The sequence below is a fragment of the Puntigrus tetrazona genome, chromosome 15, assembly GCF_018831695.1.
Source record: "Puntigrus tetrazona isolate hp1 chromosome 15, ASM1883169v1, whole genome shotgun sequence".
Lineage (NCBI taxonomy): Eukaryota > Metazoa > Chordata > Actinopteri > Cypriniformes > Cyprinidae > Puntigrus > Puntigrus tetrazona.
The window spans coordinates 16,263,167-16,285,340 of record NC_056713.1 but is presented as its reverse complement, the minus strand read 5'-3'; positions in this window follow the sequence as shown (position 1 = coordinate 16,285,340).

Here is a 22,174-nt window from a genome sequence, read left to right as displayed (position 1 = left end):
AGACAAGTACAAGTCAAAATTAAATATATTTTTGCTTAAAACCAGCAAAATAATCTGCCAATGGGGTAAGCAAAATTATAGAATCTTGGCTGGAAACAAGACAGAAAATCTAAAATAGAAAAGCATTTTTTTTTTTTTTTTGCTGTATAACTATGTTTTAGTTTGCTTAATATCTCTGCAAAATGCATGATTTCAAATTATGTTTGACTTTGTCGGCCCTTCCGTATAAGCTGGAGCAGACGAATAAAACCAACTAATGAATTGTCATTCGAGACTCATGATATAATAATGCACACTGGAGACCTGTGGCTGTTACTAAGTCAGTCTGCCAAATCTGAACCAAAAGAAGCGCCGCTTCGGTTTAATCTGCCTCATTCATTTTCAGTGGACGTCTCAATAAAGCACTAATGCTCAAAGTGTGGCTTGTGGAAAAGCTCTTACGGGAAAAAAGGAGCTATTCTTTTCGTTGCCCTTGACAAGAGAACAATAGAGGCGGTATTGTGGAGAGAAGGTCAGGTTGTTTAGCAGGTAGTGTCTGTGGCAGGTAACTTGGGCGAAGCATGGGGCTTTTGTCTGCATCTGGCTCTCTGTCTGGACTCCCACGGCACTCGGTACCCCCCTACCCTTCTACAGCAGTGACCGGATTCATCCTATTAGAATGCAGCTCTCATTCGCTGCCTCAGCTCACTGGTGGAAGAGAGATGAATGATTTTAACTGGGAGAATGCCATGTAAACCCAGTTTTTCCTGCTATTTGGAACCATGATCCCAAGCAGGAAAAGATGGCAGAAATATACGTTTTCTATTAGTCAATGTGTATATTTTATAACATATATTTAATATATTTTATTTAAAAATATAAAATGTTATGAAAATGAAAATGATTATTTTTACTCGAATATAATTTGACCTGTAGCATCCCCTACAAAATTAACCATTGTTTTTAGTGTAAGAAAAATGTAGTGTTTTTTGGCATATTGATTACAATTTGTATAATTACATTTTTACCATGGTTAAACCGGGTACTGTAGCAAAACAGTTACCATTGGTTACCATTGCTATAGTAAACATGTTTTTGGTTTTATTTGGCATGGTTCATTTTTGTAATGTATGTAGAAAAGTCTCAGTGTGTTTCTTTGAAAAAACAAGCAGGAGAACAAAGATATTTAACTTTTATTCCTTTTATTAAACAGAGCCTGGTCAAAAGCATTTAGAAAGAAATAAAAAGAGTGCATTTCTTTTTGTATTCTGTGTGTGAGAGAGAAGCAGAGCGAGAGAAAGAGACAGAGAGAGTTTCAACAGTTTTATAATGCATCTAATAGAGTGTGTCTGGTTGTACTTGGCAGTCGCTGTGGCAGCCCGGGAACTCATTGACCTCTCAGCTCATCTGCGCGGAGATGTGCTAAGTCTGAGGCTTCGCTTAAACACCGCCGGCTGCCTGCAAATGAAACACACGGCACAGTTTCAGCAACAATCGCACATATACATCATTTCAAATGGCCCTGTGGTATTTCAATTTGAGCCGAAACCACACATTTACCATCTTATTAGAGGGTTTTAAGAGATTGGCGCTTGACTCATCTGTGGTAAACCTACATATTGGCCATAAATAACAGCTACATTTCCATATGAGGCACAATATGCACAGTTTTTCGCTAACAGAGAAAAATGACGGTAAGCATTCCATGAAAATACCCCTACAATTATAGTGAAGTTAAAGCTCGGTATATGAGACACGCAGTGAGGTTTTCCTGCATTGGAGGATTATTTAGCCAGTTTCAAGAAAACATGTCAGCAAAATGTGACCTGGCGGCTAAGAAAGTGCAGACAAACTTAATCATAGGATATCGTGTATTCAAAGCAAATACTGTCCGTGCACATCGTGTGTCTGCTCGGTAACTCACGGACTTTAGGCTTGCCGTCTTTGGGAGACAGACTGCTGAGAGAAAATGACCTTGGTGGTGCCGATACAAATAATGCCACGGTGCACCACGTTGTCGCTTGCGAGCTGAAATATGGGTGCACAGGGAATGGGTTGTCATGGCAACACCTACAAAGCAATGCAGTAGAGGGCGCCAAGTAGACGGAACAGGGTTGAAAAGGGACAATGGGAGATTTGGAGCCAGAATATCATTTGCATCAGTTACAGACTGGATCCAAATGACGACACTGAAGTGAATCTCACAGGCGCTAATGGCTGTCTGACAGCGCATGGTTAAAATTAGGCAAAAAACATCATAAAATATTGATATGCCTTGCAAAGGTACATTTTCAAGGGATTATTACAGTTGAGCAAGAAATTGAAATGTGAAAATGAAATGAAAATGTTGTCATCTATATGCAGCGCATTGAAAGAAATGGCGGCAGCGCTCTCAAAAATGGAGTGAGTTTTCAGGTGACTGTCTGGGCGCCTGCCGCAGTGTCTGAAAAACCCAGACATCAGCCAACTCTGATCACCCCCAAGCACACAAGAGTGCGCTTGCAAATACGTGTGTGTCTGATAGAATAGAAGAGAAAGGGCAAAAGGCAGATAGAAAAGAGCTGTGACCGATCTGCAACTGTGTCCTTATTTGACTCTCATTTAGTAAATGGAGACAATGGCTTCGACCTCAAGCATCTTTCTTGCAATATCTGTCAAGAAATTCAGTCACTATAAGGCCTTCCTTGACCTCCACGGGAGTACATATTTAATGCATCACTTAAATTGGGCAGAAAGCGTGCCAGCTCTGCACTATAGAAATTACCCCCAATTCATGACTCATACTGTTATTGCTCTTGGTGCTAAATCACTGTAAAAGTTCACAATCAAGATCTTTTATTCAATTTGTAATTCCAAATAAATCAGATTGTGATTTCCCAAGAAAATGGTCCAACCAGCTTTATGATTTACTGCCAATTTCTTCCACAATTTGATTTGTAATTTTCACAGTACATAGAAAACTGCCTACTCTACGGTTTCATAAATCACTCATCATCTTTTTACCAATAAACCATCAAGTTGTTTTCCACTTTGAAACCCTTCTGAATAGAAACCCAACTTCAAAGTAAAGTCCTCATTCCCCTGTCGTATTTGACTGACGCACAGTGGCTAGTTTTTAGAGGGCATGCGCATTCGGCTAAGTGACTTCAGGCTTACTGTGCCATGCCTGACTGTTTTGTATTCATGGTGGATGACTATCTCGCTACTGTTGCTGGGGGCTCTGTGGAGCAAGCACCTATTAGCTGGAAAACTGCCACGGCTTGGAGTGAAATTTAATAAATATATAAAAGCCATACAGTGCGTAATTGGATGGTTAGCGTCAGAGGACAATCAATTTTGTTGAGGTTGCATTTTTAGATGCTCCTCTTTCCTTCTCTAACTCATTTTAGAGAGTCAGGAGGTTAAAAAAACTGACAAAAATGGAGCAAGAGTGATCTGAATCTGAGTGATGTAATCAAATATAATGCTATATATATATTTATTTTTCTTGCTTATTAATAGCCAAATCTTACTTAGCCAGTGGCTTTATAATTACACCTCCCTCCACAATAATTGTAGGCTAATGCAAATGGGAAAGCAGGTACTGGAATAGAGAATTATTAATATGAATTCAATATGAAGCAGGCAGGCATTCTGCAGAATTATGCTATTAATCTATAAATGGTTTGAAGACTCGCTTACAGCTGTCATAAACCCAAGCAATGACATCTTGAAGCAAAGCAATTATCCTCAGACCTGGAGTCTGATTGGAAACTCTATCGACGAGTAAAATATTTGAGTGATGGTAATAAATCCCGCCTGCTTCTTAGATAAAAAAAAAAAAAAAATACATTCCTAATCCTCCTTCATTGTTCACAGACAGCACATGGGCAGTAATGGAATATACTGACCTTTTCCACCTTTTATTTCCATTGTACGTCTTGCCTCTGTGATAATTCCATAATAAAGGAGCCAATCTGCTTTTAATTAATCTGCCAGAGAACTTTTTCGAAAAATTATTGAAACCAGAATTTGCCCTCCCTACACTCTCGACAATCTCTGTCTCTGCCAATATACTGTAATAGTAACCATATGCCCAGCAGGAAGCAAACCAAATGCATTACCTACATATTAAATTCCCAGTAAATTCTCTTTTTGATACGCCTTTTAATGCATTAGCTATGCTTGTGAAAGAGCCACAAGATACATCTTGGTTTACGAAACTACATATATGGAACATGTATATTTGGCTGCATTTAATTAGACTATAGTATTGTGATAAAGTGATGCTCTCATCTGAGAACTTGTTAGATGAAAAACCACCTAATCAGAAACTATAGCTGGCAGATGTGTAGTATTTCCTGATTTACAAACCGGTTGTGCCTCAAGGTGATTAAAGTGCGTTAAATGTTACATCGAGTTATGTCATGTCAAGTTTTGAGTTTATAATACAGAAATAGCCTGTGGGCTATTCACACTTGTCATTCTCAACCCTGGATTAATATAATCCCAGGTTCATTTGTTTCATTAGTTTATTCTTGGTTGGTTTCACACAGCATATTTCACACAAGACCTGTGAAAACTAAACATTAAGGATTCTTGTTTGCAAAATCAAGACAATAATTTGTGAAAAGCGCAGCATATGAACCTGTTTCATCACATTAACAGCTATAAAATATTTTGAAAATACATGAACATACAATAATTTGCAGTACAATACTACACGTCTTTCCGTGCAGATGCTAAAACTCAAACTTCTGCGACTGTTTAAAGCTCATGAATATTTAATGAGGTAAGCAGTTAAAAAAAATGATGATTGGTTATGTGGTGATAAACAAATCTCAGTACATGAGCACTGCAGTGTTTTACATTTTTGGCACAAAAATTTGAGGGTTAGTATCACAAAATCCTGGTTAACCCTGCTCTAACCCAGGGGTTAACAGCCATGCTAACGCTTTTTCAAAAATGGATGTGAGAAACGCTTTCCCGTGGTTAAAAATGACATTAACCTTGGATTAAGCGCAGTGTGAAAAGCCCATATACATAACACAACATGATTAGTATTTGCTAAGTAGACAAACAGACTGTTGCACAAGCTTATTTGACTTTATGAGAGATATTTTTTTTTTGGAGAGGTGCTAAAGCCCTCCACCTGTCTCCCAAGCTCCTGACCCGTGATTTTGAAAGAAGAACTCACGAGTTAGGGTCTCAGGGAACAAGAGGAGGGCAGCCATAACCAGCTATCTCTTTTCTTTCCTTAGAGCTGAAGTCAGCAGCTCCTACACTGCCAAAAGTTTGTGTCTGGCTGCATCACATCTGCTTTGTGTCCTACAGCATCACTGAGAAATGACATTTGGAGGCTCAAACCGGAAAATGTCGCAAGTAAAATACAAAGACGTTTGCACGAATATGCACGAGATGGAAGGCAAAATAACAATAGTACGATGGGGCGGAAAAGAAGAATGGAACGGCAAAGAGCTAAATGACAACTTGTGAGACTTGTTTCCTCTTTTTCGGATTGGACTTTCGATAGACAAATGCCCTCTGCTCTGCAGTCTTTGTGTGTGGAGAGGAAACACATCCCCTCCCCACCTCCATCTCAGAGCCAGACGGTCAGTCCTTCCTCTTTGTTGTCTTCTCTAAGTCATGACGGACTTGCAGTCCCGCAGACACCCAGCAGAGACTCAAGGTGCCTTGTCCACATCACAGGTAGGACAAAGCGACCTTGCATTCAGACAATAGCTTTAGACATAGGAAAAATCCCCAGTGAAAGTCTGCGATTCTTTCAAATATGCTGCACCGGACACTCAAACCCGATTGCCGTTACACCGAACCGCCTGAAGACAAAGATGTCAGTCGGTTATTTGGAGACGCGACTGGTTGGCAACTACATACAGATGTGGCAAACATCCGAACGTCGAATCACACCCCCTCTTTTACCTCTGCCGCCACTATTCAGTACGCTTAATGAAATCTCTCCCATCTGTGGTGGCAAGTCAGTCGCTCACCCCAGCCAAAACATGAGTGATGTTATTCCCCTCACCTCTCCCAGCTCCTCCCCAATCTCCTCCCCTGCCCCCCCCACACACCTCTGCCCTGTGTCCTCCCCCGAGGCGGACGACCAGGGGAACGGACCGAGGTGATGCTCCTGGGAACGAGTAGATTATTATCTGCGTTCACAATTTACCTCTGGCTTTCCGAACAAACGAGACGCCATCGCTGCCACCATCCATCTCTGAAGAAGAGAAAAATCAGATTTGGAGGTGAAGAAGAGAAGAGCCGGGTGCTGAATCAGACGCAGACTGGTCTTAGGAGGGGGGCGGGGGGCGGACTGGAAGGCGCAGGTTATTCCCGCCCCAGCGTTCGCTGCCATTGGCTTATGGGAGACATCCATCACCCTGTCCCGCAGTGGCAGGAGGCTGCGGCGCATGAGTGAGACGACCGCTTCTCTTCAGGCACAAGGCAAATGGCCGGAGGCAGAAAAGTAGAGCTGAAGATCCAAAGAAAGACCTCACGAAGTCGATATCTTCCCGAGAGCTGACCCATCAACCCTGTCCCAGCTCAGGGGACGCTAACCTTAATTGACTGAGGATAGCAATAAACCTTTCGCACAAACTATTCTGTGGGTCAATCGCTGACATATTCTTTGCGAAATTGACTATTAAGCAATCATTTACACCATTGCTGATAGCATGTTATGAATAAGTCTATGCCTAATGACTAATTCGTCATCAAGTATGTCTAACATTATAGCGCAAACACTGGAAATGGCAGAGAGAGTGCACGTAACGATATAATGACTTGCAGAACAGCATATCCTGTGGTTCAGTTCATTCCCCGTTTCATTAACACTCCTGCCCTATGCAGGCATCCTCAGAGGAGCGCAGCGCTCTGAATGTCAGTATATAATCTCCACTGCACCACAAGGAACACAGCCATTTCTACAGCAACACATAATTCAAGTCCAAGTCCGCTCGGACTCCAGACTGCAGACGCTAGAGACTGTAGAGGGCCAAGGGACTTTTAAACCAAATGAAATCAATGCAGGCCCTAAACTAGTGCCTGTAATCAATCAACTCTATTACAGCCTTTTGCCACAGTGTCTGGACATTGCTGACCCCCGCTTTCACCTTTGGACATTAAGGATGCAGCGAATACATTTCCAGCTTGTTAGTCCTTGTGGAGTTGAGTGTTATGGTTCTGCAGTGGACCTTCATTATAGGGGAATATAAAACCATTAAATGAATTTAAACACTATATCAGAATTGAGCAACATACATGCATCTATATATAAATCTAAGCTTTTTAAACTTTTTCTTTTTTCAGAATTTTCAAACAACCTAATATTCATTGCTTGTCTGGATAAATTTGCTTTTGTTGTTCATTCTCAATTCTAATAAAAATAGTGCACAGTCCTGGACTTTTCTGACATTTCTCTGTGCTACTAAAAATATCCTCAAGGCCACAAAACCTGTCTAGTAAAATTTCAGTTTAGATTGACTGTAATGACCAACAGTGTAGAGTGTGCAAACATTAATAACTATCATGTCTTGTCACACCAAATGACAGCCTACTCTATCGACGCTGCCCATGCCCCTTGCGCTCAATGCTATTGATTTCTCTTTAGGGTCAAAGGGCGAGCCTGCATTGATCCATGAGACTCTCTGACAGCACCGAAAGGACCAGCTCCAGACAAATCGATGACACTTCAGTGCACCACGTATACATTATGGTTATTTACTGGACATGAAGCAAAAGCAAGCTTTATCACTTGTCTGTCAGGTACGGCAGAGCTAAGCAAAATTCATATTAGAACTCCGGAGAAAAATCCGTTGGGCTCATGAAACGGCTAAAGGGTGAACAGATGAGAGAACAATTCCCCTCATGGAATCTTGTTGGGTTGCCATTGAAATTATGAGTGAAGGTCAACTGCATTCTTGCGGTTTTACAAGACGAATGGACTGAGATGTAGACAAATACAGAATCAATTCTATTCACCCTGTAGTCGAAATATGAGTCTCATTCTAGTGCAAAGATAGATGCATGAAATGAACTGTAAAAACAGAGACATCAAGGAAGCTAACAATAGGCCTTGGTTTTTAAAGCATTTGTAAGAGATAAAACATTCCATTTCAGAATATTTTATCGATTTCTGCTGCGATTGAAGTGATTGGCTTCAGCTTTGTTCTGACAGACATAATCCTCGATGACTGGCAAGGTTATGCATGAATCTTTAATTTCATTCAATACCAGCGAAAGGACATATAGAAGTCTTTCTCTCAGACACGCGCTCAGTTGATTCAGAAGCTCAATCCAAATAAAAATGCATTACATCACATTACTTCATTTGCCTTAGGATATTTATAAAAGTAGGCAAAGTTTTCTTTTAGTTTAGTTTATGCTGATCGGTGGCTTGTGAGCTCCAAGGAAAGCTAGAAGGTTGTACAGTTAACTCCCAGGGCAAAATTCTAAACCATACAACCTACTACCTCAACCTGGATGCACACAGTCTCGGTTGATGTCATCTGTTTAGAAAAGGTTTACATAAGCTTCAATCGATAGTAAATTACAATAGGCAAGTCTGAGTAACTTTGATGTCTAGCAAACAAGGAAAAGAGTGCAATATGTACAGAAAAAGCAAAAGCAGGCTGGCTTTACATGGTGGACGACTTTCTACCACAGAGACAGAGACCCATAGAAACGAGCTTGTGCCATCAAACATATCACAAGATCGGATCTACGGGTTAATGACAAGTGGCTGCTCATTTGATCATGGTCTTGGAAAAACACTGCAGTGATTGTCCTACACTATTTAGAGACATAAAGATTTATGTTAATATCTGGCACATCAATGTATGACCTCCAAAACGATCTGCATTGCAAACAAATTTTTCTTTTATGGCCTGCAAACATGCAATGTAATGCAGAGACATATACATTTTAGGTAAAGGTATGAGGCACTGCGAGAAAAGATCTTTCAGTATTTTACAGGAAGTAAATTTGCTATACCTGAACACAAGATTCAATACAAAATTATTTTGTTGTTTTGGCTAACAATATCTAAATAAACTGATATTTTGTACTATTTTGCATCAAATTACTAAATACATTTTTTTTATTACAATAGTATTAAATGCTAAGCACCACAACATTATAAAAGAAAGAGATTTAAAATATTTTAAAGATTAGTTTTAACAATGTTTTTTTTTTTTTTTGTAATTAAAATTAACTCCAACATCAGCATATTACACATGTCATGTATTCCTTAATTGTACAAACTGATGAAAACAAATTAACCTACATCCCTATAAATGTAAAGCAGTTATGAATGTTGGGGTTGGGGAGTTTGTTTTTGATGAGCTCAACTTTGTTCATAGAAATGGCTTCACTCAAAAAAAAAAAAAAAGTAGGTAGCTCAACAGATCATGTTCCCACTAAAATCTTTGACAAGTTCAGTGATTGATAACACAGAACTCTTGCCTAGTCCAAAACCTCAACAGCCTTTCCCACTCATGAGTCACTGAGGTAATCTCGCTCTTTTAAAAATGATGCCAGAAATTCAAATACCGGCACGCCCTGCGCTGTCAAATTGAGTTCTGCGAGGAAAGAGTTGATCTCTCTTGCTAAGCTGAAAGCAAAGCTGCATCTTAGCATTACTCTTAGCAACCCTAACTAAACCACAGTTAGCTACTAATCCTAAACATCAAACAGCATTGTAATGACAGTCTAAAGACTCACTAAGTACAGTATCAATTTCATTACCTCTTGACCTCTCGCTTGACTGACAGCTTTTGTAGAGCCAACATTGTATGGGCTTGGAATGAGAAATTTACAACCACCATCTGAGCTCTTTACTGTTTTCCATAACAAAACACGATGAACCGAAAACATCTTCCACTGAAAACGGCCATGTAAGGTCAAACGTGGCTCTTTGATTTTGTGGTCAGCTTCCAAGTTTAACCTTACTCATAAGCTGGTTCACATTACCAGTAAATTTAAATGGAGCATGGTGAATAGGAACCAAGCTATGAGGCTTTGCAAATAAAGAATGTGGACATGTCAGAATATACTGCCCATAAAATAACATTTCATGCTTCCCACGCCAAAGAAAAACTCAGGTATTATTAATAGCCAACATGTATATATCTAGTATAACACAACACAAAAAGATCTGAACTTTTAAAGACAGGACTTTTAAAGTTTGCATTTTAAAAGAGATTATGTTTTGATAATTCATCGAGAGTATAATTTCATATATTTTTGACAGCTAAAAGGACAGTTCACTCAAACACATAAAGTCTTTCATCATTTAATATGTGGATGCCATTCCACACCATATGGATAGTCAAAGAATAATATGTTCTTTAGAAATAGCATTCATTTTAGTTTTGTGTGAAAGTGTTCTGTCAAACGTTAGAGCAGGGGAATCATGATAAAACATATATCATGAAAGCAGCGCAAGTTGTCTTGAATAAAAGCCAAATGCGAAAAAAGGTAACTACACTAAACAATTTTTCACTCTGAAATTGCTAGTAAATTTTACAAATCATTACAAAGAAATTGCTAATAATTTAATTAGATGGCAATTTATAGGGATAGTTCGCCCCAAAAATTTAAATTGTGTCATTATCACCCTCACTCTTGTGTCGTTTCAAAGATGTTTGTTTACGAAATTAGGATATTTTTGATGAAATCCTAACGCTTTTTGAACCTGCATAGATAGCAATAATAGTAAGGTCGTTGTTAAAATCCTAGTGTCCTAGTGACATCAGACAAAAATCATTAAAAACTTCTTAATGTGTGTTCTGAAGATGAACAAAGGTCTTATAGGTTTGGAACAACATATGGGTGAGTAATCAATGACAGGATTTTCATTTTTGGGTGAACTATCCCTTTGAATGATGGATTTTTTTTTTTAATTACCTCTCATGCAGTGAGTAACATAGCTCTAAGTGAAAGAAGACATCCTGCAAAGTTTCATAAGAAAATGTCGACTCTGTATCGTTGAAGTCTTTTTTAAAATGAGTTCCAAGCCGTTTTATGTTCATGTCAACCTGTTGCTTGGGACTCCCAAAACCAAAATATGAACCTTTCATAACCCATAATAGGGGCACTTTAAGTTATTATAAATGAATGAATAATTTGTGGCCTTTTTCTCATTCAAAGCTGGCTTATGGCTTTAGAAGACTTGTCAAACTCAAAAAACGGCTAAAAGCACCATAAAATTGCCTAAAGTGGTCTTTTTGGTCATTTTTAGAGCTGGAAAGCCCCTGGTTACCATTTACTTTTATTACTCCGAAATGAACAACATGGACATTCTGCTAAACAACTTTTTATGTGTCACACATAATTACTTGGAGTGACATGGAACGATGGCAGAATTTCATAGTTATTGCTTTCTAAATGTACTTGCATGAAGTTTAATTTCACCTCGCCAGTTCCATTCCTTGTAAACATAAAGATTAGCCTAGAATGTGACAAATCCTAGTTCATTTATGAAGAATATTTCCATGTATCATAAATTCCATCCCTTAGCGGATTTGTACTGTCTGACATGTGAGAATGGAAACCTAGACTGATCGATTAGTTTTATCCCAAGCATTAACAAAATTAATGAAAGCAAGGACAGATAGGGATTGCTGTGGCAGTTCATCTGAAAAAGGGAGATATTTTTGGCTACAGACTAACTGTTCGTGCACACGTGAAGTGAACTCAATGGTACCATTAGTCTTAAACAAGCAAATGCGAGCAGCAGCTGAGTGGGGCCCCTCACGTGCCATTTGGCTACAAGGCAGTGTTACATGCGTCGAAGAGTCACTCGGTTCATAGCAATTACTCAAACATATGACAGGACTCATGACTCACACACTGCACCGCATTTTGCTGAGTGAAAACAAGACTGGTCTGAATCTTATTAAAGTCACGGAGAAAACTCTGACAGATCCACCACACTTCTCACTGCAGCTCTCCAAACCTGACCTAAAAAGGTTTACAAAGAAGAAGCCTTGCCATAAAGTGATTTAATTCTCCAGCTGTTTGGAGAAAATATTTTCACTGAAAGCAGGAAAAAGCCTGTTCTTTCAATTATTTAATTAAAGCTGCTTTGCATTAATGGAGGTTACTTATAATCCATAGTGGTCAATATCTAGTTAGTATTTCACCAGCAATGTGCATTTGGCCTTCACCTGTCTCATCAAACTTGTTCTACTGAATATTCCTTTTTGCCAGCTTGTAAATAATTCATCAAAAAAGTCAAGATCAACTAAATAAAATACATTAGGCCAAAAAGTCATGTCCTGTACCGGTTTAAAGTTTAGCCATCCGCATTGAGCCAGTACGTTGAGACAAATTGGAGATATGTTACGGGAAGTCCTTCTCTGCAATAATTCACAGGCAATTTTAACAGCATCCTGCACCTGTGTGTGGTTGTCCAGAAGGAAGTAGTGGCCCATGGCATGCAAAGACCACTGACAAACTGTGCACTTTTCCAGATGTAGTGATGTCAAAGAGCAAATCCCTCTCTTTCTTGATAAATAGTCAAATCTTTTTCCTAGACTCAAAGTACAGCAACAGGAGGTAGATATCCATGACATGCTTATAGAGGTTGGAAACCTAAAAATACTGGAACCAAACTCAGCCTGCTTCTTTGCAGGGAATCAAAAACCTGCGTAGTTTGACTCCTGAACAAATGACTCTAATGAACCAGTTCATTTTCAGGAACACATACAGACATTTAAACTTTTTAGTGATTTTAACAATACAGATTGTCAAAGCACTGAACAGTATCAAATAGGAAAATGGAGGGATAGTGATTTATAATGACGAGATTAAATGCAGAGACGGTGTCTGTAAAAAAAAACTTTTATTCAAAGTATCTTAAATTGGGCTCCAATGAAAAACATTGAGGTAAGTGATTAATAACAAAAGTTTTATTTTTGGGAACCTTCCCAACACTGATTGTTGAGTTGTAAAAAAAGACAAGTATTGGAGTACATTTTAAAAGACTTTTTCAGTCTTTCTAATTCAATTTCACTGTAAATTCAATGTGGTACTTGCTGTTTCTTTGTATTTTGAAAATGTAATTGCAGTTTCTAAGTAAAATTGTTTCACACACACTGAAAATTTTTCAAATGCTTCAAAATTCAGAGCAACACCTGCGTTTCTTTTCTCACTAGCCTTTACTCACCCATCCGTTTGTGTCAATTTTAAGCAATTATTGCTTTGATAGACGATTGGACGAGCTGAGGCTACGAGCCTGAGGCATGCAGGGAAAGGTCTTTTGTCAGCCCCCGTGGAAAGGGACCTGATAGCACTAGTTTGAATCAAGTAGAGATTTGCTGGGAGAGGCGCCAAGAAAATGACTTTGTTTGACCCAGCTGCCAATCAATCTCCTCACACAGTGCCAGACTAAACACAGTCAGTATTTTAGCGGGACTTGTTGGCGGCAGTTGCCGCATGATTGAGGGGGAAAACTGGGGTCCTATTCGGGGAGAGATGCGTGAAGCAGCGGTAAACACACGCTCACCCCACTGTCTGCAGATACACTGCAAAATAGTAGAACGTCTGCCAAAGTTACACTTGGGCTACAAGTTCGTCATCACAAAGAGATTTCCGTATGTATAGTATAATTTATGTTTGAAGAGTTCAGTGTTAATTATTTCCATCTATCTATCAATATACTAGACAAATGATGAAGAAATCAAGTTTTCAGACCTGATCTGGCAAGCTTTCTGAGGCCGATGTGATGGAAGTAGATATTGATAATTTCTCACCATATAAAAGACTACTGCCAAGCACAACATTAGATGATTATGAAAAACATCAATACTTTATGAATTTCAAATGATCAAATAACCATAAGCATCAATATGGCTAAATAAAGCATTATTTCAGGATCAATGCAAGCAAAAAGCTTATGAAAGCATTCATTAGAATTTCCTTCAAAAAAAAAAAAATCAAATGCCATTTCAGTTTAATTACTTTGTTAATTACTTTCCTTGTCTGTGGATCAACTATGCTTAGCGTTAATTGCTTACCATAGGCTTGTGTACAGTATGTTATCCATTAGACGCAGAACCGCAGTACAATGAGGATGGTGAAATGCAAATGAACTAAAACGATTCCAACTGCAATCTGCACTGAAATTTTGGTCCTCTCTCTCTCTCTTTTTCTCTTTCTCTTGAGGTCTTTCGGTTCATCACTAAGTGAGCAGTTCTGGTCTTCATCTCGAAATGATCTAAACTTAATATAGAAAACTGACTCTTTGTTTCTAAATATTTCAAGTTGCAAAAGTCTGGAAATTTCATAAGATTGAGCCAGACTAATGCTCACAATTCCGTTTCAACAGCTGGCATGTAAAAATAAAAATTCCCTCCATTTCATACAAATACTATATGCAATCCTTGTTCCGGGAGCTGGAGAATGTCACATGACCGATGACTCGGTATCAAACGATATCAAACAGAACGGCCAAAACAAACCAAACCAAAGCTGATCAAACAAGAATATTTGTAATCCAAAATTAAAAGCTCAAAAAAGGTTCAAATTGATGCTCTTCCATTCACAAACATGAATTGATTTAGAATCTTATTTTACGGCAACACTAAAACTGGTAGCTTTTACGAGTTTCACTGAAGCAACAAAACATGTAATATGTAGTATTATTATTATTATTATTATTAGACTAAACCACATAGGCCAGAGAGAATGCCAAATGATTAACATGATTAACAATTCAGTCAAAACGGCAGATTTGAAAATAGCAGAACTGTGAGTTACATGAAACAACTCCGGAGAACCATATTACCAAGTAAAGATTTGGAGAAAAAAAAAAAAAATGATGAGCTTTCTGATCCTAAGGTCCTGCAGAACCACTTAAGAACCAGCATGCTTAGTAAGTTTCTAAAAAGTCGAATGACTCATGAACACCATTATCCCTTGGCCTCTAGATCCATTCAAGATCACAGCAGATGAAAATATCCATTCATTCAGATTCTGAACAGCACTGCTGTTATTGCCGCAGGCTGCTCTCACTAAAGAGCACCTTAGTGCGAGGCTGCAATAAAGAATAATGACCACATTACCAAATGTGCTGGTGGCACCATCGTAACAGCACTGGCAAGCTAAAATGAGGACAGAAATAACATGGTGAACCCCATTTTCAAATCTGCAGAAAACTCATTGAGTTCAGGACATCAATGGAAACTGTAAATGCATTCAGGAAACTCAGGCTCATATTTGAACTCTGCCTGGACCACAAACACAGACACTATATACTGGAGCATGCACCTTAATTCTCAGATCTCTGAAAGCATTTACCACAGCTCCATGAGACTAAAATGTGTTGTGGCATTAGTAAAGCGTAGAACTTAAATGCCATTCAGAAGGTCATGAGAATGGGTTTTTAAAAATAAATGAAAAGTAGGATCTGAGCAGCCATGCATTGACTAGATCGATATCAGCTGCTTTTATGACGATGTTTGGGAAATCAAATGAAGTGTAATACACTTCAGGGAAAAAAAAATGTGACCAATCTAACGCTTTTCACTCAATTTTAAATAACTATACATTTCTTAAATTCTTCGTTAAAATGATTTATTGATCTATTCTATTGCTTTTTTTCTGCTAAATTGTTACTATAATATAGGATGCTTCAGATTGCACTTCAGGTTGCAAAGACAAACCTATTGGTTAACTAAAACATAAACATAAATTATGTTTTGGGTTTTAAAAAAAAGAAAAACTATCTTTCAAAAAAAGTCTCTCTTTCTCTATTTTTACATTAACTTCTACACTTTGCATTATGTACTGCAAATATTTTTTGTCATTTCAAGATTTAAAGATAAAGTGTGCTAAATTGAAAATTATAACATAGGCCTATTGTGAAAATGTAATATTTTTTTGAAATATTTTGTCTTACAAATGTAGAAATAAAAAAAATGAATGCAAATTATATTGTGTGCTTTGTGAATTTATTTTTTTTTTTCAGCGTTTCATTATATTGTAAATCGCATGATACATAATATTTTCGTAGTTTCTATTTATGAGCAAACTGGATCTTTCATGACTTTTTGTTAAAAATCACAGATGCATTGCTTAGCATGTAAGAATCTGTGCACGCTACAATGCCTACAATGTGGCAGGCAAAGACAGTGCAAAGTGGGATCCCTGAACACTACGGCTAATGGAAACGGAGTAGAAATGCATCATAATGAAAGCTGGGGTCAAACGAGGGGAACGATTCCTCAGGGGCGAAATCAAAACAAGGAGCCGCATGAAACTGAGACTCAGATTTCACTGCTGCACAATTCGATTGTGTGATACCACTCAGTGCTACTATAATATTCATAATTACGGTAACACGTTGAGAAGGGAGTACATTTTCTACATATGATATAATGTGATCAATGCTTGTTACAAACAAACAAGATTCTGAAATTACAGTGCACTGAGATCATGAATTATATGGGAAACGTGGATCTAAATATTTATCTTCTGCTTGAATTTTGATACGTAAGATGAAATTGCATTTGCTTTTGTAAAAATGATGCTGATTAGTAACTCAATGCACATAGTTTCATATGTATGGTTCATGATTTTCATCAAGTTTTAATGGTGCCTAGAAGTGTGATTAAATGAGTCTTTAACAAACTAATTTCTATAGCAACAAACGCTCAGAAATGAAATCAATCTCAGGTCAGGCTTAAGCTTCATTCCCCTCGGAGCAGACTCCAAAACTGAAATCACCCAGGGAAACAGGAATAAATGGTTATGATCCAGTTTTATGGAAAGCAAACCAAAGAAACTCGCAATCAAAACCAGAGCCAGTGGAACAAAGAGCAAGACTACAATAATAAATATTTGCCAAAACCTAATCAGAGTGCAGCAAAAAAGCAAACCTTGTCTAAATCATTTTCCAGGTCAAGTACACTACACGAGGGCAGCAAATGCTCAGCATCGAGAGGTTTTTTTGTACAACTAAACAAATCGGGGGTATTTCTGCATCGCTCACAGAAGCAAACTTGCATTTAATGCGGAGGGGAAAAAAAACTCAGAATGTATGGAAAATATGCAAAAGGCAGAGTTAAATTAAGGCCAACTGTTAGGGAAGTGGAGCATGTAGATTCCTGGTGTTTCCGACGTTCTACCCCTGCTGTGTTACATGGCCTCAACCCCTTTTGTGTAGGGTTAACCCATTAAATCCCACCAAAGTGGCTATTCAGTGGAGTGCCATCCACCCCAGGGGTTATTGTGACGGGCCTTTGTTAAGAACAATAGACGTAAAGAGGATAAGACACCAGTAGCACTTCCTAACTTTCCCCAAAGTCTTCTCACTTTCTCTACGCTGGCAGGGCAAGTGCCTGAAGCGACTGATCCCCCCTTTTCCTGTTTAACGTTAAGGAACTCATTTCTTTGATGCCAAGTGCACTGAAATTACATTAAATAGCCTGGAATTTTTCATACAAATGAAAACAGTGTCTTTTAAACATGGCTGCAGCTTGTGTTTTAGTCTAATGATTTATTACAGAAAAACAGACAGGAAAAAAATTCATAAAAGCCGCCTGTCTAGGTTACATTCATCATATTTAAGCCACAAATGAACGAACGGCATCAATGCAACCTCATAACCAAATCCAAAATAAAAAATCTAAATGCATTTTATTCTGGTAGCATTAAATGAAATTTTTCCTTCATAATTTTGCATCTGTTTATGCAATTAGAAATAGTCTGTCATTAAATAACAGTCTTGTATCATAAAAAAATGTTTATCATAAAAATCACAGATTTAAAATGCTCGCTTGGAATTATAGGATAGTTTCAGCCTTCCCTTTAATCATGGGTCACTGGTTAGAAAATATATTCTCGCTCTTGCCTCCCCTCTAAGCAGGTGAACTGAGCTCAAGACTTTCCACGATCCCTCAGTAAATCTCCCTTTGCTCTGCCCCTTTCCTCTGTCCCAGCCATCTGTCTATTTTTTCGATTGCGTCTGGTGGAGCAAGTGTCAGCTGCTGGGACAAGTCCAGCATTCCAAAACAGATTTCGCCATATCGCCAGAAATACAAATATTTGGATCCCCCAAAAAAATATAAAATGCTTTCCTAAACCGTTGGAATACCTAACGACCTTTTTCTCTCTTTTTTTCTCCATCTCTCTCATTAGACAGAAACCCGTGGCGTACAGACAAGACCAAGGAAAGAGGTAAACATGTTTTTTTTACAGTTTCTTCAAGCTCTTCTAATATTATTTTTCGAAATGAATTAAATAGCATTAATACATCCAACGAGAGAAAAGAGCCAATATCCGAAATATCCGATGGACACAATAACAACAGCATCTGCAACGTATCCAACAGCGTTTGACCTTCGTCTTAAAGATATAAGTTTGGTTCTTTTTGGAATGAAATGAGACCCTTCAAAGCAATAGCCTAAATAACACCTTGCTTTAAAAAAAAAAAAAAATTAATAAATAATAACACAGCTATGTTACGCAGTCATGTGACATAGAGTCGCCCTTCTATCCTCCATCATTTCTCCTTTCTCTGGTGAGCAGCCCGTGGCGTATCATTAGAGCGTTAAAAGAAGCCATGGTCTCCTCCTGTGCTGCCTTCCTCAGAACGTGTGACATTGGCTGGCCGAGAGCATGAGAACGGAGCCTTTTGAATAGCAGGATCCTCATACTTGGCTAGTAACCATGGAAGCAGATGCCTACTCTCTTTGCCCTCCTTACCTCCTTGCTCCTCAATGAAAAGAGGGCACGCCTCGCTTTCTTCTTCCTGACCGAACTTGCCTGGCCCTCAAAGGAGCGATTGAGCAGGTCACCGGTCTAGACTTGTTTGGCGTGGTCCGCGGATCAGCCTTGAGGTAACCCTTGCTCCCCGTGCGTCGCACCGGCACAGACTGCAGGGGGGGGACATCGGAGATGTGAATTTGAAAAGGAGCTCCGTCCGATTTTGCCTTTGTGCCTTTTCCCTCATCGATCGGCTGAATATCGAACCTCTGTCTGTGCATGTGTGAAACGGATAGCTTAGTAAGCATTTTTTCTAATCAAGCTCGCGTCGTGGGCCAACTCTCTCGTTTTTCTCTCTCGAACCCTCCCTCTCTCTCTCTCTTTTCCTCTTTCTCCATTTCTCTCTCTCTTTCTCTTTTCCTTTTTCTACGCTTTCTGCTTTCTCTTCCTCTTCTGCGCTTCTCTTTTGATTTTCTGGGACATTCGGATAATACTCCTTATCAGTGTATTTTTTTTTTTTTATGTGTTATTGATCCTGAAGTGATTTCAGCTTTGTATTACTCGTGGATTTTGCATGCTGCTGTACAACTGTTTGCTTTTTCAATTTCAACCAGGATGACCACCAACCGCAGAGGACTTTTTAGACTCTTTAAACAAAAATTGGCAAATGCACTGCTTTTGTTTCCATTCCATCTTAAAACATGCATGGAGTTTCTTTTTTAAAAAAGAGAAAAAAACGAATATTAAATGTGAGATACAGATGTCTCGTAAGGTGAGTATAATTCTGTTCTCTCATATTATATTTAGTATGAACTGAACTGAAATTTTTAAATAAGCTGATGTAAAAGATTAAATGGAAATAAAACCCTGACATTTTTTTCTGTTGTTTAATATATCTACCTGAAACATTTAGCTGTGAGTCTTTAAACTTATCTGTGCCTCTCGGCACATGGGTATGCAATTATTTTGGGATTATTGGGCTTTCACTGTGTACATATTATGATTAAATGTTTTTAGTGCTGAATTTTGTCAAACATCACTGAATTAGCATTAGACTTCTTAAATACTAATGGATACAATGTATTCTTCAATGCATTGTTTTATTAGGATTTTAGGCTGCTTCTGTTCTGACAAAAAATAAAACACATCAAAAATAATTTTAGTGATGCTAAATCTCATTATTTAAATGGCATTGAAATTATTTATGCATAGAATTGTCGCTATACTTAGAAGTATGATATATTATCGCATCAAGATAATATCATAAAAGATATTAAAGCATACTAAATAGCACACCAAATATATACGACGGCACAAATGTAATTACAATTACATATTCGAAGAAAAAGAATATGCCAGACGTTAAAACTGAAAGACAATTATTTATTTTTATGGTATAATATTATTTGAAATAATATACAATATTATTACACAGTAATATTAAAACATTTCTTAACTGAAATATAACTGGCTATAATCAGTTGTAAGTGCTCATTATTATCTATTATTTAAAAGGAATATTATTATAAAAGAATAATAATAATTTTAAATAGCAACCTTAAATTGTTTTTTTCAAATGCAGGATGGGAAAAAATATGTATACTAAAATGTGTTCTAAGGCATAATATTTTAAAATGTTATTTAAAAGATTAACGAAAGCAAGGATTGTAGTACTCCTTTTCTTTTCTTTTTTTTTACATAAATTACAATGTAATTTGTACAATTTATAGTCAGTGCAGTTTAATAAAAGCAATAATTTAGTATCTTATAAGCCACAGTGAACATTTGTTCTTTGTCTGCTCAATTAACTTTCGGTGAAACACTGAGAATGCACCAAACTGGGTGTTTAAGGGTGCTGAAGAGGGGACTTTTTTTTTTTTTTTTTTTTTTTTTTGAGAAATTTGATTGGACGGAGCCCCACGCAGTGTACCACACGCGCCATGTCAGTAGCTGGTGGTGAGGTCACAGAAAATGGAAGCTCAAGGTCTGAGTTAAGTCTGGAAATTGCCCACGGTCTGATTCCATTTATTGCCTATTGTCACAAAAATATAGGCCTTAAATGAACAAACATTAAAAAGTAATTGGAAAATTATTTCCAGTCTTTGCAGCTGCTCGTAAGGCAAAGCAATTGTTTTAATTACGGAGCTTTGGAATATACGATTTTCACTCAATCATTGCCATCGAATTTATACAACTTCAATGCAAAGTTCAACCACAGAACAAAATGGTGTCATAAAGACAAATCGTGCTGCTAGTTTTTACGGTGTAAATTTCTAGACTCGTTAAGAAAGCTATCAGAAAAGCGACATTAATTCTGTATTCTGTAAAAAAATATAAACGAGAGAGAAAGAGATACTGTGCCTGTTTCAAAATCATTTTTAAAAAAGTCTAAAACAGCGATTCACAATCGAATATCAAATAAAGAAAGACAACTGCTAAATAATATTCATTTAAAGAGAGCATCAACGAACAGAAAACAACAGTCAACTCGACCCAGTGCCAATGACTTTCACCACAATGCAGTTTCATCACTTGCGCTATGCGTTAAACGGCCGTGTCCGAAAGTGTCGTTTGTGATGTACATTTTAGTGTTTTGACTTAGAGACTGCCGTTCAATATGTTCTTTTGGCTCGCTCGAACGTGTGACTCACAATAGACAATGAAGCCAAGACCAGCTGTGATTTTCTGTTGAGCTCACTCTATGCATTATTTATAGTCGCATCAGTAGATTAGGCAGAAAGCTTGACCCGACCCACACGACACCGTCTCCAGCCCATTCGCGTTCTGGTCACCGCTAACAAACGCTAACCTTGTCTATCTGCCAATAAACCCACTGCTTTTTTCGTCTTCGTAAGCCTCAGTCTCAATCGCTCTGTCCATTTCGCATTAATGTGCCTTTTTTCCCCACTTCCACGTGTCGATTTTTCTAGAAGTTATCAAACTAAAAGCGGTACGTTCATTTCTGTACCTCAATTACCCTGTCGCTCTTAAAACAAACAAGAACTCCGACGGCTCCCCCTCAATATACACAACACAAAAGATCCCCTCTGCATTACACAAGCTAACAAAACACCATTATCTGTTTAATTGCCTGAGAACTGTTAAATACCCTCTATTTACATGACAAGATGCAGCTTGTTGTGAAGTGTGACATAAACGATTCAATACACAAAGATGACGGGCGGTCACCACCGCCCCTGCACCCCCAAAGGCAGGAGTCCGACTCATGAATGACAGAGCTGCAACAAGCACCCTGAGCAAACACAAACACACACACACACACACACACACACTTAATTGCTTTTTAAACAGGTTAACGGAGCTTTAGCATCAATCCCAGCATTCAAAGACGGAAGCACACTTCACTGTACAGATGGTAAAGAAACAACACGCAGAAGTGTCAGTGTGACGGTTACTATAAGTGGTGCAAGTGGGTGTGTGTGTGTGTGTGTGGTTCAAATTTTGCAAAGATGAAAAATATCGTATATTT